Source organism: Lepidochelys kempii, chromosome 1 (assembly GCF_965140265.1).
Source record: "Lepidochelys kempii isolate rLepKem1 chromosome 1, rLepKem1.hap2, whole genome shotgun sequence".
Classification (NCBI taxonomy): domain Eukaryota; kingdom Metazoa; phylum Chordata; order Testudines; family Cheloniidae; genus Lepidochelys; species Lepidochelys kempii.
The window spans coordinates 259,066,695-259,092,685 of NC_133256.1; the positions used below are offsets into that span (position 1 = coordinate 259,066,695).

The 25,991-nt window shown below is 48.2% G+C and overlaps 1 protein-coding gene across 4 annotated transcripts in view; it reads right to left on the reverse strand.

Moving 5' to 3' along the window:
• The window catches only part of MRTFA (myocardin related transcription factor A), a 180,117-nt gene that overhangs the window by 72,121 nt on the left and 82,005 nt on the right, over window positions 1-25,991 (reverse strand). The gene's annotated exons all lie outside the window — the stretch shown is intronic.

Here is a 25,991-nt window from a genome sequence, read left to right on the forward strand (position 1 = left end):
CTTTCCCTTTATTTTTTCTTGTTTCTGCTGCTGCCTGATTGCATACTTCCGGTTCCAAATGAGGTGTATGGTTAACTGGTCAGTTCATAACTCTGGTGTTTGTAACTGAGGTTTTACTGTATGTGGATATAAGCATAAAATAACTATGTTTAGGGATGAAGAAATCAGCTTTTAGAAATCACATCTCAGCGCCTTTAAACTAGCTGGCTATAGACTTTCATTTCTAGGTAATGTCTGTTTGATTAGCTGCACTGACCATTGTTTCATAAGATCTCTGACAAAGACAGTTTTGTCCTCCTCTAAACATCCACATATAAAGGCAAATTAATGACACAGGGATTCCTTATCTCATTGGCACTTCTGCCACTGGCTGCCATCCTATACCCTCGTCCTCTCACAGAAGGAAAACTTCAGGCTGCCTGAAGGGAATTACCCTGCACTCTTCATTCTGGCTGTGAGCTAACTTTCCTCATTGCTTTTCTGGAGGTTGTGGAGCACACAGCCTGCAGCCATCACTTCAGAGGTTTAAAGGTCATTACTGTTGTGCTGCAGTAGACCATCACCTTCCTTACAGTCTCCCAAAAGCAAATTCCACCACCATTCAGCTTCTGCTCAAGAAAAAGTTCTAAGTTTTTAAACCATGCTCATCACCATGTGACGTGATCTGAAGCATGCATCTCTGTCACAGGAGAAATGAGGCTCCCCCACAAAGATCAGCAGTAGACAGGATGGATCCCCCAAATTCACCATATACACAACAAGCATATCAACTTCCCTGATGTGGAAAAGTATCCTATTCGTCCCATCGTGTTCAACCTGGAATTCTTGAAAAGTCTACTAACACATTTGTTTCTACTATTACCATGTCCTCCGGTACACAGTCTATATCCTAGGATGAGCACTCTCTGTGGCAGGGACTGGTTTGTTTGTTTGTACAGTGCCGAGTACAACAGGGCATTGATCCATAATTAAAAAACCCAACAACCTCTGATGCCAGAATTTTATTAACATCAGCAAACCAAACTCAGCAATTCACAATGGCCTGCATGACCACAGATCAAGTACAGACAAGGTCCCTGCTCTAAAAAGCTTACAATCTACATAACACAAAAGTGAGGATCAACAAAAAGACATCAGCAACAATACACTCACATGGTTACTCAGAGAGGCACAAGAGTTCCATTCACTTGGGAGTTTTGTTTTGTTTTTCAGTCCCCTACTGCCCTCAGGCAAGATGGCAAAAGTAGGTTTAAGAGGGATTTGGATGAGGTGAGGAAGACGGCTTGGCAAATAGGTTTTGGAAGGATGTTGGTGCACAGGAGCAGCACAGGAGGAGGCATAGAGGCTTGGGAGTGAGAGAAGTGAAGAAACGAAGCATGAAGCCTGGTATCATTTGTGAAACAGGGGGACACAGTGGGGACACAAGGCGATGCAGAGTTAAAAGGCGATGAGATCAGAGATACAGATTGAGGAGGGTAGTATAGGGCCTTGAATGCCGTTTGTAATGGTGATCAAATGGTCCAGCAGAAGTGTGTATTTCTAAGCACTCTTCCAGCATCTGCTGTGGGCTTTCCAATGACAAACAGCCAAGGAACAGTACTCCATTTGTAGCCAGACTTTACGAAGTTATACTAATTATTTTGTCCAGAGAGAGATTAGCCCCATGCAAGCATCATATTGGCATTGTAAAGTTAGGGCAAACTCCATGCAGAGAGCGCTGAAACTGGGTCTCCACCTTTGGAAGGTGGTCAGCCAATCAGCGTCACTCACTTCCCACACAACAGCATGGTTGTGTGAAAAAGAAGTTAGGCCAGGAACAGCTGCTGAATGCATGTGTTAATGAATAGTAGATGTATCGTTATCAGGGAAGAACATCGGAACTAGTTCATTAATATGTCCATATATGGAATGTGGATGACCCTTCAACTGTGAATAATCTGAGTTCTAATAGTTTGACTAGCCAGTAGAGATGCAAACCATAGGGTGAGATCTTTAGACTCAAAGACTTTAAGATAAGAAGGGACAATCATGATCATCTAGTCCAGGGGTATGCAAACTTTTTGGCCTGAGGGCCACATTGGGGCTCCCAAACAGCCTGGCCCCCACCCCCATCCACCCCTCCCACTTCCTGCCCCCTGACTGCCCCCCTCAGAACCGCCAACCCATCCAACTCCCCCTGCTCCTTGTCCCCTGACCACCCCCTCCCAGGACCCCACCCCCTATCCAACCCCTCCTGCTCCTGTCCCAAATGCCCCAACTCCTATCCACACCCCAGCCCCCTGACAGGCCTCCCAGGACTCCCACGCCTATCCAACCACCCTCTGCTCCCTGTCCCCTGACTGCCCCCCGGGACCCCTTGCCCCTTATCCAACTCCCCCACCCCCTTACCATGCCGCTCAGAGCAGCAGGACTGGCAGCCGTGTCGCCCAGCCAGAGCCAGCCATGCCACTGCGTTGCCCAGCAGGAGCTCGCAGCCCGAGCGCTGGAGGCACAGCGAGCTGAGGCTGCAGAGGGTGGGAGGGAGAGCAGGGCTTGAAGGTAAGTTCAGTCTTGAAGCCAGTTAGGTTTTTTGCCCCCACTGCTCCCCTTAGAAGCCTGTTCCAGAACATCACTCTTCTGATGGTTAGAAACCTTCGTTTAATTTCAAGCCTAAACTTGTTGATGGCCACTTTATATCCATTTGTCCTTGTGTCAACACTGGCGCTTAACTTAAACTCCTCTCTCTCCCTGTATTTATCCCTCTGATGTATTTAGAGAAACCAACAATATCTCCCCTCAGCCTTCCTTTGGTTAGGCTAAATAAGCCAAGCTGAGTCTCCTCTCCTAAGGTATCAGAGTAGCAGCCATGTTAGTCTGTATCCGCAAAAAGAACAGGAGTACTTGTGGCATCTTAGAGACTAACAAATTTATTTGAGCATAAGCTTTCATGGGCTACAGCCCAAAGTGGGCTGTCGCCCATGGAAGCTGGCTGTAGCCTACTAAACCTTATGCTCAAATAAATTTGTTAGTCTCTAAGGTGCCACAAGTACTCCTGTTCTTTCTCCTAAGGTAGGTTCTCCATTCCTTGGATCATCCTAGTAGCCCTTCTCTGCATCTGTTCCAGTTTGAATTCATCTTTCTTAAACATGGGAGACCAGAACTGAACACAGTATTCCAGATGAGGTCTCACCAGTGCTTTGTATAATGGTACTAACACTTTCCAAGCTGTACTGGAAATATCTCACCTGTTGCATCCTAGGACTACATTAGTTTTTTTCATGTTCACATTACATTGGTGGCTCAGTCATCCTGTGATCAATCAATACACCCAGGTCTTTCTCGTCCTTTGTCACTTCTAACTGATTCATCCCCAGCTTATTGCAAAAATTCTTGTTGTTAGTCTCTAAATGCATGGCCTTATCCTTTGTACTATTTAATTTCATCCCATTTCTATTATTCCAGTTTACAAGGTCATCCAGATCTTCTTGTATGATATTCCAGTCCTCCTCCGTATTGGCAATGCCTCCCAACTTTGTGTCATCCACAAATCTTATTAGCGTGCTCCCTCTTTTTGTGCCAAGGTCATTAATAAAAATGTTTAAAAAGATTGGTCCCAAGTCCGATCCCTGAGAAACTCCACTGGAAAGCTTCTACCAGCCTGACAGTTCACTTTTCAGTAAGCATTTTGTCCCTGTCCACTCAATGCAAGAATCCACACTGGCCACGTCAGTTTAAACTTTTCCACAGACCCTAACTCCTGAGAAACACCATCCTTTTGAGTTATTAAACTTGAAGGATTTTATTTAAAAAAGGGTTTGAGGGGATAAATGAAAGACTATCCAGAAAGCTATAATGCCACCAAGTTTTCAGCTCACCCTTGGAGAAAAGCTATGCCCCAAGAGGGCTCCATCCCCTCCTGTTGTTAACACTGTCCTCCCTATACCTTCAAGTCAGTTGACCTTGCGTTAAGTGTTTGGTCCCGTTTTAGACTTCAAAACGGCAGATCAGGGAGCTCACCATTATATTCCCTTGTAAAGGCACCTATTGCATTATATGGACAATAAAACCCTGGTTAAGCATGATTGTTAAATTCTGTTCTATGGTTTGTGCAGATAGGCCTGTAGGTTTTTATCAGTTTGATTAGCATGATTTTTATCAGAAAAAAATCCCTGCACACAACAGACAGGGAAAACGTTACTGTCTTTGCTAGCAACCATCACATTTAAACACATTTGTAACTAGCACAGTTCTGTTCTTGGTGTGAACAGAGCTATTTTCTACTACAGTTGAGCTACAGATACTCCCCCACAGGGAATGAATATGGTCTATCTATCTCATTTTCCATTGGTCTTAGTTAAGAAAGGGGAAACTGGAAGTCTGGTTCATGGTACCCTAACAAGTTAACATGGCATCCACCCACTATCCCCTATCAGAGAGAGGGCATCAGGAGCAGTCTCTTCATCCCACAGATTAGTTATGCCTGTTCCACCTCCCATTCTTTACTACAGGTTGGCAGAGAGATTGCTCTTGCTAAGAGAAGTACTGCTTTGACATTTTGAACTGAAATTTATTGGTGTAGCAGATGACAGGATCAGTAATTCAATGCTCAGGGAAAGCTGGATAGATGGAGTTTTCTGAGCAGGTCACTTATTTTTGGCATGTATTTCTTTAACATCGATCAATGACTTAAAACATGTGAGAACACCAAATAACTTGGGGTGAAGGAAATGACAGACATCTTACACCACAGTATAACTACAGAGATTAGATTTATGCAAACAGTCTGTCAGCTGGCTTTGAAGACATTATAAGCAGAGACTATTGACCCTCTTTGGCACCTAGCTATGCTGGACAGGGAAACCATGGTAGAATCTTCTAGCAAGAACTGTGCTGAAGCATGTTTCACTAGAAAAGTAGTTTCTCTATGCAGTGCAGGCAGAGCGTCAAGAGTGCAAGTATCAAAAAGTGTTATATATGAAGAGCTCCTGCTTTTCAGCACTTACCAGGCTGTCTGAAGCATCAGGCAGTTAGTTATCTGACATTTAAAAGTATATACATACACTGAATATATTTTTAGACAGCAAATAAATGCAGAGCCACACAAATGGTTTGCTAGGGATCACTTTCCCAGCCTCTTCAAGCCTGGTGAATTTGCTTGATTAAACTGTGAAGGAGATTCAGTTGATAGGTGAGGGCGTTTCTACAGTAAATTTTACATGGTATCATTACTAGTATAAAGGTTGTTTTGATATATACTATCGATGCTTGCACAGAATGCACCACACCCATTCTATTCTGTCATTTTGTATATGTATCTGCTTCCCCTGCCTCTCTCTCTTACATGTGGGAGCCCTACCATGCTTTCGTTTTAGTGTTACTTCCTGCTAAGAGGGTTTCATGCTAGACTTTGAGAGCTCAACTAGATCACAGTTAGTAAACAAGCCTTCCTTCCCTCTCCTCCTCCATTCCTAGTATGAAAATAGCTAGGGCTAAAGCAACAGGTGGGAATCATTATACTGACAGGAATAGTTCACTAGACTCCAACGAGAGAGTGAACGTCACATTAAAAAAACATTAGGGCAACAGGACAGAAAAAGAAGAGAGCCCAGCTTTAAAAGTCTATGGCCTGGTCTACACCACAATTTTAAGTCGACATAAGATGCCTTCCATCGACCTACTTGTGCATGTGTTTACATTTAAATTTGTCTCCGACTTATGTAAGGACCCCATTAAGCCAACATAAGAACACCAGCTCCCAGACAGCACAGATCCATGGTCAATGCAGTGTAGACACTGTTACCTATGTTAACCCTAACAGTCCTCCACCAGCTGTCCCACAATGCCAAACATTGACCACTCTGGTCAAAATCATTAACTCCGCTGCCCAGGGTGCACACATACCAAAAGCTTCCTCCCTTCCTTTAAAAACCCTTGCAAATTTTTGAAATGCCCTTTTCTGGTTGTTGAGCAGCTTGGTGAGCACATCACTATCTGCTCTTCGTGGTTGTACTCAACTGCCCAGCTGACCATGCTAGATTCATGTTCCAGACATGTGTCTGCCTGGAGCAGACAGGAGATATTGGATCTCTTAAGCCTGTGGGGAGAAGAGGCTGTGCAGGCACAGCTTCGAACCAACCGTAGAAACACTGACATCTATGAGCAGATTGCTCAGGGGATTCAGGAGAAGGGGTACGACAGGGACCAGCAGCAGTGCCATGTGAAACCCAAGGAACTGCAGCAGGCATACCAGAAGGCCAGGAAGATCAAAAATCAATCCGGTGCCAAGCCGCAGGCAGACACTTTTACAAAGAGATGCATGCCATACTTGGAGGAGAGCCCACCACCACCACACACACCACAGTCAATACCTCTGAGGAGCCCAGGTAACAGGCCTCCGCTGTAAACAGTGAGAATGAGGAGGTGGATGAGGAAGAGGAATATGGGGGACAGGTGACCGGAGCCGTGCTGTAAGTCAGGACTTTTTTTTTTCTTTTTGACTCCACCACAGCCTGTCTCTGCAGTCAAACACGAGTGATCACCAACTCAGGGGGAAGGAATCTTGAGTAAGTGCGGAACTAAATTTCCCATTACACTGATGGCATCCTCAACTTAGCAGGACTCAGCAGTTGACTTTTCATAACTTTATTTGTACTAAAAGAGGTAGTAGTATAACACAGAGGTCGAGTTGCCAGAGGCTTTTCATTCCCCTCTGAGTTAGGTGGGTGGAGGGGAATGTGGAGCAGTTTATGTAAATAGGGAAGTCCCTTGAAGCCTTCTCAGAGATCTTGATGAAAGGTACTCTGCAATTCCCTCCCAACCATTTTGAAGGATTGCAGCCTTATTTCTTCCTTTGCAGTAGGACACTTTCCTACACCAGTCATTGATAACTTCAACAGGCACGACTACTATAAACTGGCTAACAGCATATGGAAAAAGGCAACTTTGGGACACCAGCTGTGCTCTTTCTGTGTCAGCTAACACCACCATCCCATGTAGAAAATGGTGCCAGTATTCAGGGCCGGTGCCCTATACTCACTTTCATGCAAGCAAGCAATTCTGTCATTGTTTCCCTCACGCCTGGCAGGTCACACTCATCCTAGCTTGAGCTGAGAGGGGCACCAGACACAATCACACCAAAGCAGAAGTGCCAATAAGCATGTCGTGTTTAACATTTTAGGGGAGCAAGGAAAGAGAGAAGTCCTGAATCTTAAGTTTTGTTTTCTGTTCCTACTATATTGAGAATGGTACTGGTGTGTTTTATCTGTTGCTGCAGCCGCTGCGCCCTTAAGGGATACCCCCTCCACTGCAGCGGAACAACTGACCCAAATAAGGAAGAGAAAAAGGAGACTATGTAGGAGGACATCTTCTGCAAGATCCTGCAAGCCAGTGCTGCATCAGACCTTGAACAGCGGGCCTGGAGGGTGAATATGGCAGATTGCATGGAGAAGGAAAGAGCAGACAGGAGAAAGGCGCAGGGAAGGGGAAGGGAGATGCACCAGGACAGAATGAGCTTCTTCAGCAAACTCAGATGCTGCAGACTCTTGTGAACCTCCAGGTTCAACAATCCTGAGCTCGACTCCCATTGCAGTCTGTGGAAAACTACAGCACAGCACCTCTCTACACCTCACTCAGCATTCCACATGGTTCAGGGTCTGCAAACCTACTCCACGCTGGGGAAAAGCATGGATAACCATAGCTTCACATACATGACCTGTGAGAGCCGCAGTTGATATATAGCTACAATGGACATCAATGTTCGTTCCTATTTGTTTATTAAGGTTCCTAAAAAAAATTGAATTAAAATGTATTTACTTAAAGTTCTTCAGGTTTTTTTAGCTGTTTTTGTAACTGAATAAAACTTTTGTTTTGAAAGTTATTCATCTTTATTCATTTACAACACATGGTGCATAATGCCTGCTGGTGCATGGTGCATAATGCCTTATTAGTAGTCTTGTACACTTACAACCAGTCCTAAACAGCATAATCATCAAATGTACAGCAAGCACCCCAACATTCATGATATATGCACAGCTGTGCAGCAGCACCACACAAATTCCTAATAGGTCCCTGAACTACAACCTAGGTTGAGCAAAGTACACTACAGCACATTAACAGCAAGTCACAGTAAAGTGCTCTTTCAAACCTCCCTAAACCCTGGTCTATACTAGGACTTTAGGTCGAATTTAGCAGCGTTAAATCGATGAAAACCTGCACCCGTCCACACAATGAAGCCCTTTATTTCGACTTAAAGGGCTCTTAAAATCGATTTCCTTACTCCACCCCTGACAAGTGAAATAGCACTTAAGTCGGCCTTGCCAGGTCAAATTTGGGGTACTGTGGACACAATTCGACGGTATTGGCCTCTGGGAGCTAACCCAGAGTGCTTCATTGTGACTGCTCTGGACAGCACTCTCAACTCAGATGCACTGGCCAGGTAGACAGGAAAAGAACCACGAACTTTTGAATCTCATTTCCTGTTTGGCCAGCGTGGCAAGCTGCAGGTGACCATCCAGAGCTCATCAGCAGAGGTGACCATGATGGAGTCCCAGAATCGCAAAAGAGCTCCAGCATGGACTGAACGGGAGGTACGGGATCTGATCGCTGTATGGGGAGAGGAATCTGTGCTATCAGAACTCCGTTCCAGTTTTTGAAATGCCAAAACCTTTGTCAAAATCTCCCAGGGCATGAAGGACAGAGGCCATAACAGGGACCCGAAGCAGTGCCGCGTGAAACTTAAGGAGCTGAGGCAAGCCTCCCAGAAAACCAGAGAGGCGAACGGCCGCTCCGGGTCAGAGCCCCAAACATGCCGCTTCTATGATGAGCTGCATGCCATTTTAGGGGGTTCAGCTACCACTACCCCAGCCATGTTGTTTGACTCCTTCAATGGAGATGGAGGCAACACGGAAGCAGGTTTTGGGGACGAAGAAGATGAGGATGATGAGGTTGTAGATAGCTCACAGCAAGCAAGCGGAGAAACCAGTTTTCCCGACAGCCAGGAACTGTTTCTCACCCTGGACCAGGAGCCAGGAGCCAGGACCCCTGAACCCACCCAAGTCTGCTTCCTGGACCTGGCAGGCGGAGAAGGGACCTCCGGTGAGTGTACCTTTTAAAATACTATACATGGTTTAAAAGCAAGCATGTGAAAGGATTACTTTGCCCTGGCATTCGCGGCTCTCCTGGATGTACTCCCAAAGCCTTTGCAAAAGGTTTCTGGGGAGGGCAGCCTTATTGCGTCCTTCATGGTAGGACACTTTACCACTCCAGGCCAGTAACACGTACTCGGGAATCATTGTACAACAAAGCATTGCAGTGTATGTTTGCTGGCGTTCAAACAACATCTGTTCTTTATCTCTCTGTGTTATCCTCAGGAGAGTGAGATATCATTCATGGTCACCTGGTTGAAATAGAGTGCTTTTCTTCAGGGGACACTCAGAGGAGCCCGTTCCTGCTGGGCTCTTTGCCTGTGGCTAAACAAAAATGTTCCCCGCTGTTAGCCATGGGGAGGGGGGAGGGGGTACCCACGCGGTGGGGGGAGGCAAAATGTGACCTTGTAACGAAAGCACATGTGCTATGTATGTAATGTTAACAGCAAGGTTTACCCTGAAAGAGTGTAGCCACTGTTTTATAAAATGTCTCTTTTTAAATACCGCTGTCCCTTTTTTTTTCCTCCACCAGCTGCATGTGTTTCAATGATCACAGGATCTTCTCCTTCCCAGAATGAAGATTAGAAAGAAAAAAAAACGCACTCGAGATGAAATGTTCTCGGAGCTCATGCTGTCCTCCCACACTGACAGAGCACAGATGAATGAGTGGAGGCAAATAATGTCAGAGTGCAGGAAAGCACAAAATGACCAAGAGGAGAGGTGGCGGGCTGAAGAGAGTAAGTGGCGGGCTGAAGACAGGGCTGAAGCTCAAATGTGGCGGCAGCGTGATGAGAGGAGGCAGGATTCAATGCTGAGGTTGCTGAAGGATCAAACCAGTATGCTCCAGTGTATGGTTGAGCTGCAGCAAAGGCAGCTGGAGCACAGACTGCCACTACAGCCCCTGTGTAACCAACCGCCCTCCTCCCCAAGTTCCATAGCCTCCACATCCAGACGCCCAAGAACGCGGTGGGGGGGCCACCGGCCAACCAGCCACTCCGCCACAGAGGATTGCCCCAAAAAAAGAAGGCTGGCATTCAATAAATTTTAAAGTTGTAAACTTTTAAAGTGCTGTGTGGCATTTTCCTTCCCTCCTCCACCACCCCTCCTGGGCTACCTTGGTAGTCATCCCCCTATTTGTGTGATGAATGAATAAAGAATGCATGAATGTGAAGCAACAATGACTTTATTGCCGCTGCAAGCGGTGATCGAAGGGAGGAGAGGAGGGTGGTTAGCTTACAGGGAAGTAGAGTGAACCAAGGGGCGGGGGGTTTCATCAAGGAGAAACAAAGCGAACTTTCACACCGTAGCCTGGCCAGTCATGAAACTGGTTTTCAAAGCTTCTCTGATGCGTACTGTGCCCTCCTGTGCTCTTCTAACCGCCCTGGTGTCTGGCTGCACGTAACCAGCAGCCAGGCGATTTGCCTCAACCTCCCACCCCGCCATAAATGTCTCCCCCTTACTCTCACAGATATTGTGGAGCACACAGCAAGCAGTAATAACAGTGGGAATATTGGTTTCACTGAGGTCTAAGCGAGTCAGTAAACTGCGCCAGCGCGCCTTTAAACGTCCAAATGCACATTCTACCACCATTCTGCACTTGCTCAGCCTGTAGTTGAACAGCTCCTGACTACTGTCCAGGCTGCCTGTGTACGGCTTCATGAGCCATGGCATTAAGGGGTAGGCTGGGTCCCCAAGGATACATATAGGCATTTCAACATCCCCAACAGTTATTTTCTGGTCTGGGAATAAAGTCCCTTCCTGCAGCTTTTGAAACAGACCAGAGTTCCTGAAGATGCGAGCGTCATGTACCTTTCCCGGCCATCCCACGTTGATGTTGGTGAAACATCCCTTGTGATCCACCAGAGCTTGCAGCACTATTGAAAAGTACCCCTTGCGGTTTATGTACTCGCCGGCTTGGTGCTCCAGTGCCAAGATAGGGATATGGGTTCCGTCTATGGCCCCACCACAGTTAGGGAATCCCATTGCAGCAAAGCCATCCACTATGACCTGCACATTTCCCAGGGTCACTACCCTTGATACCAGCAGATCTTTGATTGCGTGGGCTACTTGCATCACAGCAGCCCCAACAGTAGATTTGCCAACTCCAAATTGATTCCCAACTGACCGGTAGCTGTCTGGCATTGCAAGCTTCCACAGGGCTATCGCCACTCGCTTCTCAATTGTGAGGGCTGCTCTCATCTTGGTATTCATGTGCTTCAGGGCAGGGGAAAGCAAGTCACAAAGTTCCATGAAAGTGCCCTTTCGCATGCAAAAGTTTCGCAGCCACTGGGAATCGTCCCAGACCTGCAACACTATGCGGTCCCACCAGTCTGTGCTTGTTTCCCGAGCCCAGAATCGGCGTTCCACAGCATGAACCTGCCCCATTAGCACCATGATGCATGCATTGGCAGGGCCCATGCTTTCAGAGAAATCTGTGTCCATGTCCTGATCACTCACGTGACCGTGCTGACATCGCCTCCTCGCCCGGTATCGCTTTGCCAGGTTCTGGTGCTGCATATACTGCTGGATAATGCGTGTGGTGTTTAATGTGCTCCTAATTGCCAAAGTGAGCTGAGTGGCCTCCAAGCTTCCCTTGGTATGGCGTCCGCACAGAAAAAAGGCGCAGACGATTGTCTGCCGTTGCTCTGACGGAGGGAGGGGCGACTGACGACACGGCTTACAGGGTTGGCTTCAGGGAGCTAAAATCAACAAAGGGGGTGGCTTTACATCAAGGAGTATTTCAGGCAGGACTTCACGGAGGGTTCGAATAAGAAATGGTGCACCTAAGTTATTGTTCTTATTGGAACAAGGAGATTAGTCTGACCTCTGATTGATACATGGCTAGATTTACCTCACTGCACCTTCTCTGTGACTGACTGCAGTGCGACCTAGAGGAACGAGTCCCCTAGACGGGGGAGGAGGCAAATGAGTACAAAACAAATCTGGTGTATTTCTTGTTTTGATCCACTCCATCTATCTTTTACATCTTTGGCTAGCAGCAGACGGTGCAGAAGGACTGCATGCCATCCACATCTCAGGGCTGCTCGTCAGAAGATGGTACAATACGACTGGTAGCCATCCTCATCTCTTGCCTGCCCGGCAGAAGATGGTACAGTACGACTGCTAGCAATCCGTATCGCCTGCCTGCTCACCATAAGACGGTTCAATAGGACTGACTGCAGGACTAAAGAGAATGACCTGGTCAAGTCACTCCAAATTTAGTCCCTGCACCCATGTCTGCCCAGGCACTCCCAGCCGACATGGCCAGGAACACCTCGGACACGACAATGACGGCTACCAGTCGTATTGCACCGTCTGCTGCCAGAAGGCAATGGGTTGCTGCTACTGTGTAGCAATGCTGTACCGCGTCTGCCAGCACCCAGGAGACATACGGTGACGGTTACCTGAGCGGGCTCCATGCTTGCCTTGGTATGGCGTCTGCACAGGTAACTCAGGAAAAAAGGCGTGAAACGATTGTCTGCCCTTGCTTTCACGGAGGGAGGAAGGGAACGGGGGCCTGACGATATGTACCCAGAACCACCCGCGACAATGTTTTAGCCCCATCAGGCATTGGGATCTCAACCCAGAATTCCAATGGGCAGTGGAGACTGCGGGAACTGTGGGATAGCTACCCACAGTGCAACGCTCCGGAAGTCGACTCTAGCCTCAGTACTGTGGAAGCACTCCGCCAAGTTAATGCACTTAATGCACTTAGAGCATTTTCTGTGGGGACACACGCACTCGAATATATAAAACCGATTTCTAAAAAACCGACTTCTATAAATTCGACCTTATTCCGTAGTGTAGACATACCCTAAGCCAGTGGTCTCCAAAGCGGGGTGAGTGGCAGGAGGAGCGCCGCCGAAGGCTCTCCCCTCTCCGTCTTCGGCAGCATGCCGGTGGCAGTTTTTTTTTTTTGGCCTTTTTTTTTTTTTGCTTCCCTAGAGCTGGCCCTAGGGGTGCGCGATCCAAAAAGTTTGGAGACCACTGCCTTAAGCCATATAGCTCCTCACTGCGTTTATCTGATAGCCCTTGTGTCTGGCTGTTCAAACTCAGCAGACACAAGTTCCTGCTCTACCCTGACCACAACTTTGCTCCCTTTGCTTCATAAATATTATGCAGGACACAACAGGCAGCTACACCCACTTGGATATTTTTCACACTGAGATCCAATCTGTTGAGTAAACAATGCTAGAAACCTTTCAAAAGCATGTTTCAGTGTAACAGCCGTATTAGTCTGTATTCGCAAAAAGAAAAGGAGTACTTGTGGCACCTTAGAGACTAACCAATTTATTTGAAGCTGTACATTGGCTCATACAGTATGCATCCGATGAAGTGAGCTGTAGCTCACGAAAGCTTATGCTCAAATAAATTGGTTAGTCTCTAAGGTGCCACAAGTACTCCTTTTCTTTTTTCAAAAGCATGTTCAACAGTCATTTTACTCCTGGGGGAATTCTGCACCAGCACAGAGAGGCACTGCAGTTATGCCTTTCGCCCACCAGGGGCTGCTGTGGTGCCAGAAATGAGGACAGCCAGCTCATAGGCTTAGAAGTCAGCAGCTGATAGGGAGGAGAGGCCGCATTCCTCAGAGAGCCCTGCCCCTAGGGCCAGGTAAGGAGGCACGGAATGGGGTGGGGGGACAAATTGGGGCAGGAGCTAAATGGGAGTGGGGGAGCAGGGACATATGGGGGCCGTGATGGCATAGTGGGCTCGGGGGGGAGGGATAGCTCAGTGGTTTGAGCATTGGCCTGCTAAACCCAGGGTTGTGAGTTCAATCCTTGAGGGGGCCATTTAGGGATTTGGGGCAAAAATTGGGGATTGGTACTGCTTTGAGCAGGGGGTTGGACTAGATGACCTCCTGAGGTCTCTTCTAATCCTGATATTCTATGATATGGTGTGGGGGTGCCAGGGCACATCGAGACCGGGTCAGATGTGCCTGAATGAATGGAAGAAGCTAGGGGTCAGCCAGGGTCTGCATAGGGGAGGTTCCCTAACAAACCCTCCCCCCACCCCCCAAAAATACCTGTCCCATACTTGTCCCACCCCCACTTCAGTCACAGCTCCTTCTCAGCAATTACTTCCCTCTCCCTCAACTCCTCCATTGCCCCGGACACCCCCAAGCCTTTGCATTGCTTCTGAGGGGTGCGGGAAATACGTTTCTGTGTTGTAGTTTAAATCAATTACTCAAAGTTCTGTATTAATAAGCATAGTAAAGAATCTATTTGTTGAAAAACATTTCCTGAATCTTTTTTGTTGTCTGTATTGTTACAGACATATTTGCTGATTGGTATTTTGAAATAAAATTACCAAAATAATTGAACTTGGCATGATTATATTGTTATTTTGACAAAATATGCAGAATCTTAAAATACTGTGCACAGAACTTTTAATTTTTTAGCGCGGAACTCCCCAGGAGTAGGTTCTGTACCTGCTGAGCAGGTAGTTGAATGTTTCCTTGCTGCTGGCGAGGTGGCCAATGTACAGCTTCATGAGCCAGTGGAGTAAGCAGTAGGCTGGATCCCACAGGATCACTACTGGCATTTCAACAATACCAGTAGTAAAGTGCTGGTCAGGAAAGATGATCCCTGTTTGTAGCTTTCTGAACTGTCCTGTGTTCTCAAAGATGTAAGCATCATGCTCCTTTCCCTGATGAGCCAACATTGATGTCAGTGAAGCATCCCCAGTGATCCACCAGAAAAGACAGTTACCTTTTTCCATAACTGGTGTTCTTCGAGGTGTGTGCTCGCCGCATGCACTGGTGCCAGAAGTTTTTTCCTCAGCAGTAACTGTAGGGGACTGGCTCTGGTGCTCCCTGGAGTGGCACATGTAAACCGCGGCATACAGAGCACCGACGGCTCCCTCCATCCTCAGTTCCTTCTTGTCAAAAACTCTGACAGTGGGGAAGGAGGGCGGGTTGTGGAATGGACATAAGCAACACATCTCAAAGAACACCAGTTACGGAAAAAGGTAAATGTCTTTTCTTCTTCAGGTGATTGCTCATGTGCATTCAACTTAGGTGACTCCCAGAAGTTCCCCTGGAGGTGGGTAGGAGTTCACGGACATGTAGATTGCAATACAGCTCTGCCGAACCCAGCATCGTCCCTGGCCTGCTGCGTGATGGCATAGTGGGCCATGAACGTGTGTACCAAAGACCACATTGCAGCTTTACAGATGTCCTGGATTGGAACGTGTGCCAGGAATGCCACTGAGGATGCCTGCGCTCTAGTGGAGTGGGCTCTGATGATCGGCGGAAGAGGAACACCCGGTAACTCACAGCAGGTCCAAATGCAAGAGGTGATCCGGTTAGAAATCCTTTGCGTGGACACTGGGAGGCCCTTTATCCTGTCAGCTGTAGAGATGAAAAGCTGAGTCAACTTACGGAAAGGTTTTGTCCGATCTAGGTAGAAAGCCAGAGCCCTTCTTACGTCCAAAGCATAAAGGCGCCTCTCTTCACTAGTCTCAGGGAGCTTAGGACAGAAGACCGGAAGAAAGATGTCCTGGCTCATGTGGAAAGTGGACTCACCTTGGGAAGGAAGGCTGGGTGGTGCCGGAGCTGGACCTTGTCCTTATAGAATGCTGTGTACAGCAGTTCTGAGGTCAGGGCTCGCAGCTCGGAGACTTGCCTCGCTGACTTCACCACCACCAGGAAAGCTACCTTCCATGATAGGTGAGAGGGAGCACGAGGCCAAAGGCTCAAAGGGCAGACCTATGAGCCTGGACAGAACCAAGTTGAGATCCCACTGAGGGGCCGGGGACCAGACTTGAGGAAAGAGCCTTTAGAGGCCTCTAAGGAACCTTAAAGTCATGTCATAGGAGAACACCATCTGCCCCTGCATTGGCAGATGGAAGGCCGAAATGGCCGCCAGGTGCACCCTGATAGAGGATTGCACCAGGCCTTGGTTCCTTAAATTCATAGATATTTAGGTCAGAAGGGACCATTATGATCATCTAGTCTAAACGAAGCAAGTAGTCCAAGATCGAGTAGTCCAAGAATGCGAACAGGAGATGCCCCGTTCAGCTGCCCAGTGGGAGAACCTCGTCCACTTTCTACTCTCGAGGAGGCCAGTTCATCCAGGTTCAGCCACGCAACATCCACTCTGTGAGGTGGAGGGATGTAAGGTTGGGGTGCAAGAGTTGGCCGTGATCCTGTGACAGCAGGTCCAGTCAGTTCGGCAGGGGCCAGTGGGGGATCGCTGAAAAGCTTGATAGTGTCCCAAACCAGTGCTGGCGAGGCCACACAGGGGCGATCATGATAACCTGTGCCTTGTCCCTCTTGATTTTTCCTAGGACCTTGCTGATGAATTGGAGGGAATGAATACATCAGGCTTCCTGCCCACGGCAGGAGGAAGGCATTGGAGAGGAAACCCTTGCCCACACCCTGTCTGGAGCAAAACCTGTGGTATCTCCTGTTCTGCCTGGTGGCAAACAAATCCACTTGGGGAGTTCCCCACCTCTGGAAGATCACGCCGGCTACCTCCGGGTGGAGCACCCACTCATGGTGAGAGAAGTCCCAACTTAGGTGATCTGCTAGCATGTTCCTGGCCCCCGGAAGGTGACACGCTTCTAGATGGATTCCGTGGTCGATGCAGAAGTCCCAGAGATGGAGTGCCTCTTGGCAAAGGGCTGAGGATCGCACTTCACTTGCCTGTTGATGTAGAACATCAAGGCTGTTTTGTCCGTGAGGACTCTGACCACTCTGCCCGACAGGTGAGGTAGGAAGACCGTGCATGCTCTGCGCACCATCCTGAGCATTTTGACATTTATGTGTAGCGTCAACTCCTTTGGGGACCACATACCTTGGGTCTGGAGGGTGCCAAGGTGCGCCCCCCCAATCTGAGGAGTTCGAAACCAACTCAACTGAATGAAGAGTGCTGACGAAGAGAATTCCTTCCAGGACTTTCCTGGGGTCGGTCCACCATCACAGCGAGGTAAGTACTGTTGTGCGGATGGTGACAACCTTCTCCAGGTGGTCCCTGGACTAAGAGTAGACTGTCGCTAGTCACTGCTACAGGGGGTCACATCTGGAGCCTGGCGTGGCACACCACATATGTACACGCTACCATGTGACCCAGTATGTGTAGGCAAACCCTGACAGTGGTCAGAGGAAACGCAGAGACTTCCGTAATGAGGTCCGTCAGTACCCTGAATCTCTCCAGCGGCACCGCAGGTTGAGTCGAGCACCGCTCCGATGAACTCTATCGTCTGTACTGGAACTAACGTGGATTTTTTTTCATTCACCAACAGGACGAGGCGACAGCATGTGGCCAGCAGCACCGCGATGTCCCCTTGGACCTGGAGTTGCCCTTGACAAGACAGTCGTCGAGCTATGGGTAGATCTGGATATCCCAACATCTGAGGTAAGTTGCCATCGCTGACATGCACTTGGTAAATACCCATGGTGCTGTCGCTAGGCCAAACAGGAGAACCACAAATTGATAGTGGTCGGGACCTACCATGAACCGGAGGAAGCGTCTGTGTCTCTTGAAGATGGTGATGTGGAAGTATGCATGTTTCAGATCAAGAGCGGGGTACCAGTCTCCCAGATCCAGGGAGGGGATGATGGAAGCCAGGGAGACCATGCAGAACTTCAGTTTCGCTAAGTAGCAGTTCAAGCCCTGCAGGTCTAGTATGGGCTGCAGACAGCCCTTGGCTTTTGGGATTAAAAAGTATCAGGAATAGAACCCCTTATTCCTGTACTCCACAGGAACTACCTCCACAGCACTCAGCTGTAGTAGACCCTCTACCTCCTGTATGAGAAGATTCTCATGAGAGGGGTCCCTGAAGAGGGACGGGGAAAAGGGGTGGGAGGGGGGGTAGAAAGTAACTGAAGCGTGTAACCCTGCGACATTGTACTGAGGTCTGCTGTTATAGACGCCCAAGCAGGGAGGGAAGGAAGAAAGGCAGTTGGCAAACAGAGGGGAAGAAGGATCCAAGGAACAGTCAGGTAGGTTGCCCTCAGGCATACCGTCAAAACAGGCGCTTGCCCGTCTGTTTACTGCGGGTCGAGCCCGCCTGGGATGTAGACAGGGGTTGGTGACCAGGGCGCTTCCTGTAGCCCCTGGATCTTTTGTGGGGAGTCTCCTGGAGAGGGTGGCTTCCCTGGCTCTGAGGCTGCTGCGGCTTAAACTGCTTGCAGGCAGGGCCGGGGACATACAGGCCCAGTGTTTTTAGGGTTGTATGGGAATCTTTCAGGCCATGAAGCTTAATGTCCATCTGTTCTGCGAACAGGGCCTGCCCATTGAAAGGGAGGTCTTGCATTGACTGCTGAGCCTCCAAGGAAAGACCAGACAGGAGCAGACACGAAGCCCTGCACAATGAGACAGCCGATGCCATGGTACGGGCAGTGATGTCTGCCGTAACCGATGCCACCTGGAGAGCTGCTCTGGCTGCAGTCAAGCCCTCATCCAGGATCTCCCAGAATTCCTTCCTAGAAGCCTCAGGAAGGGCGTTCTCAAACTTGGTCATGGCCTGCCACATATTAAAATCATAGCAGCCTAGTAAGGCCTAATGGTTGGCCACCTGCAACTGTAGACTGGAGGACGAATAAACTTTACACTCAAACAAGTCCAGTCTCCTTGAGTCTTTATTCTTAGCGGTAGCCCCTGGTTGATCCCATTTCTCCCTGTGGTTGACCACCTCTACCACTAGGGAATTGGGAATAGGGTGGCTATAAAGGTACTCGTGGCCTATGGATGGCACAAAGTACTTGCGCGCCACCCTCTTGGAGATCGGAGGCAAGGAGGAGGGGGTTTGCCAGAGGGCATTTGTAATTTTAGCGACCTCGACATGTAGAGGCAAAGCTATCCTGGCTAGGGCCACAGGGCAGAGAACATTAAAGAGGGAGTGTGCAGGTTCCTCTAACTCCTCCGCCTTGAGGCCCAGGTTGGCGGCAACCCTCTTCAACAGCTCCTGATGCGTCTTAGCATCATTCTGGGGCACTGGTGGAGGGGGCATTACTATGGCCTTGTCTGGCGACGAGGAGGAGGAAACTGGTACCAAGGGATTCTCCGCAACCATAGGTGGTCCGGCAGCTTGCTCGCTCGCTTCCTCCTGTGCCTGCGAGGTGCCGGGAGCCGAGGCCTCTTGGGCTGGAGGGGGGTGGGAGAGGGAGGTAGCCAATCTCTCCAAAGCTCCAGATACCGAGCAGGCGGCCTGAGAGGGCTGAGTGAACCCCCATGGGTACCGCTGTGCCGGCCATGGAGTCTGAGGTGACGGATCTGGCTGCGGTGCCACTGACATAAGTCTGCACTGTAGGTGCCAGAGCCTGTCTTGTCGCTAGGGAACCTTGCTCAGAACCATGAGCGGTTGCTCCCCTGCGACTAAGACGGAGCTGATTGGTGGCTGTGTCCCAAACAGTACCGGTTGTCCCTCCCGGAGTTGGATTTGGCTGACCTCGATGAGCGTCTGGATTGGGGCCTCAGCAACCAATGGCACTAGGCGAATCCACGACAGTCCTGAGCTGGCGATCTACGCCTCACGCTTAAAGAGTGGTATCAGGATGTGGAGCAGGAATGGGAACTAGAACAGGCTTGGCGTTGTGCTGATGTAGCCGCATGCAGTGATGCTGCCCGGGTGGGAGATCAGCGACGGTTCGGGAAACGGTACCGTCGGTCCCTTGATCTATCCCTGGAGCAGTACTGGTACCACGGAGATTCCAGGCGCCAACTCCAAAACTCCAGGCATGCCTCCAAAGGTCTGTGCCCGGTTACCGGCGAGCCGCACCTTGAGTCTCTCTGCTCTTGTTCTAGGTCTGGAGACCGGATGGGGCTATGAAGCTTCTGCCTATCACAGTCAGAAGCATGTCAGATGCAAGAGGGCGACCGTTGGCGGGATGTCCCCCGCAATGGGGAGCGCTGCTGGAAAGGGGGAGACTATGATGGTCCCAATGCGGATTTACCCCGGGACCCCGCAGGGACTGGAGTGGGCGGCACCAGGAGGGACAATGTCTTGCACCGCTTGGAGGTCTTCCAGCGTGGACACCCGGAGCGGACAAGGACCTCCACCACTATCCGGGGCAGCCGGCGGGGAGCAGGCTGGGCTACACTGCTCAACCTGAGCTCGGGCCTGCGATCCCAAAGGGGGCGAAGAGGCGCCCGAGGCAGAGGCTTGGTCCACCACAGATTTGTCCTTTCCCTTGCGGGAAGCTGAAGACCTTCCTCACCCAGTCTTCCTGGGCTTCTTTGCTGGAGCCATGGAAGGAGACCAGTGCCAGCTTGTAGATCCACTTGTAGCAATTGCAGGGTTTAAAGCCTGGGGACCAGGGCATGCCCCAGTCCTGAGGCGAAGTCCCTTTAGGGACCTACTACGTCTCTAACTTAACAAATAGGCTGAACTAAAGTAGAGGGAAACTATATACAGTAATATTTGCAAGAGGCAAAAGTCGTCAAACAAACAAAAAGCAACAGCTCTAGCTGAAACAGCACCAGTTCCAGGCACCATCACTGGCAGCAAGGAAGAACTGAAGGTGGAGGGGGCCAGTGGCGCCCTATATGCTACGGCATATGCGTGCCACTCCAGGGGGCGCCAGAGCCAGTCCCCTACAGATACTGCTAAGAGAAAAACTTCTAGCACCTGTGCATGTGGAGAGCATACACACCCAAGCTGAATGGACATGAGCAATCACTCGAAGAACTTGCATAACCATAGAAAAATAGCCCCTTCTGTTGACATACTCTGGCCAAAATAGCAATGTGTGTGCCATCTATTCCTCCACCACAGTTCAGGAACTGCATAGCTGCAAAGCCAATCACTATGGTCTGCACATTACCAAGAGTCACAGTCCTGAATAGCAGGAGACTATTACTAATCCTGCACACCTGTATGACATCAGCCCCCATAATGGATTTTCCCACTCCAAAATGACTTTGCACTGCCCGGTAGCAATCCAGCATTGCAAGTTTCCATAGTGTGGTCGCCACTAGCTTCTCCACTATCGGTGTAGCTTAATGTGGTGTCCCTGCATTGGAGGGCTTGGGCGAGCTTGGCACACGGATCCAGGAATGTGGTCTTGCACATCTGAAAGCTCTGCACCCATTTCTTGTCATCTCAAGCCTGCATTACAAAGTGATTCCATCAGTCAGTGCTTGTTCCTTGAGCCCAGACACAGTGCTCCATCTGCAGCTCCTTAATGAACACCAACAGCCACCTCAAACTGTTTCTCACTATGTTCCACAGCAAACTGACCACCAGGAAATCATCATGTACCCCGCAGTTCTTCTGGCTTTGCAAATACTCTAGAGGATAGTACATCCTGTGCTTGCAACGCTCATGACAGTGGTGCAGAGCTGTGCAGGCTTCATAATTCTGTCAGAGATGGCAGGCAGCGACATGCACAGGTTCATGGGAAATGGAAAACAGGGATGAAAATTATGGGATAGAGATGGTATTATCGGATGAAGAACATTGCATTATGGGAGGTTGACCCCTTGCTCCTAGTCTCTGTATGACTCGGTTTTGGCCCACTATATGTTGCCAAAACTACCTGCTGAATGGTGACGGGTTGCACTCTGGGATGCCTACCCATGGTGAACCACACTGTGCATCAATACTCAGTCCTGGTGAGTATGTGCAGTGCCGATGCAAGGAACCAAGTATGCACACACGCAAGTGATACGCTAACCACAGCAACTATATGCTGACATAACTTGCATTGGCAAAACTTGTTGGGTAGACATGGCTTTGGGTACAAACTTTCCTACTTGACCTGTGAAAACCTCTCATACAGCTGCCAACACCAGCCCTTCTCCCAAAAACTTCCAGTCCAACATCTTCATATCCACCAGTTACCAGCCTCCGCTGCAACTTCTCCAATCTGTATGGCCAAGGATGGCATGCTGAGGATTAGGAGAAAAAGCCTAAACTGCCAGTTTGCCCTTGAGCCACTTCACACTAGCACATGATTATCACAGCTCGTTCACTGGATAAGGTGGAAGCTGTGTCCACTGCACACCCCACCCTTTAGGAGCAGTCTAATCAATCATTCTGTCAGCAATATTCTTCAGAAGTGTTTACTAATATTGTAGTTACACAGATTCCAGCTGCCTACATTGGATGTGCATTCTGATCTGCCACAAGAGGCTCCAGCCTATCTGCTCCCCGTGTAACAGATACTCTATACAGTAGCCACTTCAGGATTGAATCACTGATCCCAATAAGCAGTTCATTCAGTATAGTGATGAATATCACGTCATATTTCAGACACATACCCATTACATCTTGTAAACCCAAGACAATAATACTGCCTAATTTCTCATATTATCCATCCATACATTTATATCACACATCATAGTGATATCCTTCACAGCCCCTTCAGGTCCATTTGTAGTCCATTCTGAACTAGACGACACAAAAAACAGTTATAGAAAACATTCAACTCCAAGGCTGTGCTGTCAGACAAATCAAGGAACAAATAGCCAGGAACAAACCCCTTGTTAGGAATCTGTACATTTTGCTTAGACTTTCCAATATTGTTAACATACCATATGTGCTTTTCTGCTATCTACTGCAGTGGTCTCCAAACTGGGGTGCACACACCCCACAGAGTGCGCGAGATGATCCCAGGGGGTGCATGGCAGCAGGAGCACCGCCGGACGGCACTCCGCCATTTTTTTTCTTTGGCGGCAGCTCTGCACGTCCACAGCTGGTGTTCCCCTCCGGAGATCAGCCTGCGGCAGGTCTTCCGGGCTTCACCCTAGGAGTGCGCGAGCCAAAAAGTTTGGAGACCACTGCTCTACTGGATCTTAAAAATGTTAAGACTACCAGTTTGTAATACTTTTGCCCTCTGGTGGCTGGAGGTGTCATGACAACAAATGGAGACTTTCTTTACCTCATGAGTTGAGACCTGTGCATTAACACACATTTACAGATTTTTACCTCTTCAAAGCACTGTACAGATTAACAACTGTTAATCCCCCTACCTCTGTGAGGATCTTCCTATTTTTATAGATAAGGAAAGAGGTTATATTATTTGGGCAAGGTCCCAGAATGGGTCATTGACAGAGTCTGTAAAAGTGGTCAGGAATTCTTATTTACAGTTCCATGGTTAATCCCCCACATAACATTAGCTCTCAAAAATTATGGAAAAACTGTCTGCATAATAAAGGTCGTAACAAGGTTTCTATGATAAGGCATATTTTCACAAGCACCAACACTCTTCAGAAAAAGTCCCAGACATCAACTTTTCATATGTGGTTTGTGACCAGGGAATCTATGGCAAAAACGGAGGTGAACTGTAAAAGCAGTTTGAGATACAGGTCTTAGAAAAGCCCTATCACTATTGGAAGGAACTAAACCATTTTTGGCAAATCATCTCACAAAAATAAGTCCAAACAAAGTTTGTTTCATTCAAGAGCTCTTGGTGAGAGCTGTTGCACAGTTCTGGAGAAGTTGAGATGTTTACTTTTGGAGCTGTTCCCCTCAGTAGGATCCCATGAATATTATCAGCCGTTGACTAGCTTTATGAAGTTTGTCAAATCTAGTAATGTCCTCCTCCCACACTATGTAGGGGCTTGGCACGCTTTGCAGTGTTCATAGGCCCAGGAGAACTTCTGCAGATGCTACAACCTGAACAGACATTCCTATAATACTCTGAAGCCCCACTCACTCCCAAGGAATCTTGAATGGAAAACATTGCTTATAGACTTTTGAAATTTGCAAATCTTTCAGCCCCAACACCCACACCTTTTACAAAATATGCACATGCCATCACCTTTCACCATGTCTATAAGCAGGGCTGCCTCAAGTAGGTCTGGGATAACTTGGCTGACAAGTCTGAAGTTCACTGTGGGACCTCCTCCACCATACCTGCCCCAAACTCTTATCTCCTCCTATATGACAGCAGAGATTCAGACCTACAGAGGCAGGAAGAGGGAATGTGTCCAGAACAGTGTTTTTGTGGAGAATGTAAGTGACAGTAAAGGGGGATATGTAAAATACTCAAATTTACAACTGACATGAAGTACATCATTGGTCCAGCAGAATTGTGAAAGTTAATGGAAAGGGTCCTAATGCAAGGACTGAGTGTCAGGAGTTAGATGCGAGTGGGAATAAACTTTCAAGTACTGCTAAACGTTGCTGATTTCATTTCTCCTCCTCCCCCACTTATTTTATCTTTGTGTCACTGTTTTCGCCTGTCCCTCTCTCAAAAACACTTGTCCCTGCTTCACTTCCCTGCCTCAAACCCACTGACATATAGCATAGATCAGTGGTTCCAAAATTTTATGGGTTCACACACAATTTAAGAAATGAACTGATGGAAGTTCAGCTCACATATTACCAGCGGTTCAGGGGAAGGGAAGGGAACGAGGTCTACCCCAGAGGCAACTGCTTCTGAGTGGAGATGAGGGGGTTGGTTGCAAAGAAGGATGGCATGAATATTTACTAGATAGGAAAACTTTGTATTTTCAGGAATTTGCATCCACAGATTTCAATAAAGCCTAACTTGGTGTGGAGTGAGACATTGTAACGAACTCTCCCACTACAGATGCAGTGGCAGCAAGGAATAGAAATGCCATAGTTTCCTGCTCTTGGTGGGAGCAGAATGCTGTTGGCCACTTTCCAGCAGAAGGTAGTACAATATAGTTGACTTGGTATTGCAACTCCATTCTACATCCCTGAGCTCCAGAACTTCCATTAACAGCTTGCCTACACTTGAAATGCTGCAGCTGTGCTGCTGTAACACTTCAGCGTAAGACACTACCTACACCAACGAGAGGGGTTCACCCTTGATGTAGGTAATCCACCTCCCCCTCAGGAGGCAATGGCTGTGTCAACAGAATAATTCTTCCATCAATCGAGGGCTGTCTACACTGGGGGTTAGGTCAGTTTAACTACACTGCTTAGGGATGTGGATATTTCACACCCCAGAGCAACGCAGCTGGGTAAACCTAACTTTTTAGTGTAGACCAGGTTTAAACTTTATTGCCTCCCCAGAACTCACGACATTTGGCTCTGCAATTGCAGAAATACAGTGCATGCTGGGGCATAAATACAGCTGGCATCCTGAGAACGCAGGAGAATGAATGGAGTAGCGCTTAGGTTACTGGGTCATGCCCCCCTTTTGCTATGGTAACAGCTATTTCTTTCCTTCCCTTTGACAGGAAGAAAGGAGTAAACAGCATCCATTTCTCTTTCTTCCTGCCCTTACTAGAGGGTAGTTAGTGAAAACAGCCTTTTCCCATTTCATATGGTATTTGTATCCAGTATTAACTGATTACTGAGAAGTGGTAAACTACTAAACTACTGCTATCATCCTATACCTACACAATCTTTATATACAGTTTACAACGTGATTTAAGAATTAGAATTACCCAGAAATTCAGCATTCTTAATTTATTCCACTAAACATACATCTCTCAATTGGGACAGTACCAGACTATCATCTACTGTGGAAGAGATTACAGAATTCCACCTTCTCTCCATCTGAGCACGGATCACCAAGAGATCTATAACAGGACAGCATACACAAGTGTTGTCTGGCTGTCTCCTAACAGAAATTCAAGATGTTCACCCAAGCCTCTCAGATTCCCTGAGGAATCCTCTCATGGAACTAATGCCTTGGGAACAAAGGGAAAACTCCGAGTCTTTTTGCAGATTAAACACCTTTTGTTAACTGGAAATGGGGGAAGAGGAAAGGAAATTAGTCACAGATTAGTTGAAATTAAATTCTCTGATCAATGATCAAAACTAGAGGAGTGGCATGCCACAGGTATCTCCTCTGCCTCTGAGAGAGTGCCTAACACACCTGCAATGCAGAAAAGTTTTACATTTTCTTTTTTACACTTAATATAGGGGTTTGGGTAGGGGCTTTATTCACTTTGTGCTGACAGCCTCTGCAGTCCTGGAGCTGGGGGTGGGAGAGGAGGTGAAAGG